Below are 664 nucleotides of genomic sequence, written 5' to 3' on the forward strand. Positions count from 1 at the left end.
TATTAAAACATGTTTAGTTCTCACTAAAATTGGCCTATTCTCTGTATTTATTTACACCTAGAGTACATAGGACCTACTGAAGGACTATACCAGTCCGAAAAGTCATGTACCACTCTATGTTCTCTAACAATGGAGTTAACAGTTAATATGTCAATCTCCAGCAAATTTATACTTTATATTTGTTGGATCGATTGTAACTCCTGATTGTAGCAACCCCAAAACGAATGGCACTTCAGAATACAGTACAGTATACCAAAACTTCTCTCAAATTTTATATCCTATTGCGTTGTTTGTGTTATAAGTTAACTTCATTTATTTATTTTTCATTTTATTTTTTTATAAGCGTACAGGTTTGGAATATTTTTAAATCCTTAAGTTTAATTATTTAAAGCTTTCTTTTTATTTTGAATGAAAAATAAATGCGATCGTTAATATCGATCTTGGTACAATGTAAACCTGTAATCATATGACTACTTATACAGAATTATACTATATTATAGGCCTAGACTAGGACCAGGCCTCCTACTATAGTATAAAGGCCTAGTCCAAGACCTTGTTGCAAATCCCAGCCCACATAAGCCTAACCTATAATGCCAAGCATAGGGCTCGTGATCGCGGTACCCTGACCATTAAAAATTAGCAGACGCACTGGGAAGCGTTGTTC

The sequence above is a fragment of the Anneissia japonica genome, unplaced genomic scaffold (assembly GCF_011630105.1).
Source record: "Anneissia japonica isolate Jap-2015-1 unplaced genomic scaffold, ASM1163010v1 scaffold3220_len204154_cov177, whole genome shotgun sequence".
NCBI classification, from domain to species: domain Eukaryota; kingdom Metazoa; phylum Echinodermata; class Crinoidea; order Comatulida; family Comatulidae; genus Anneissia; species Anneissia japonica.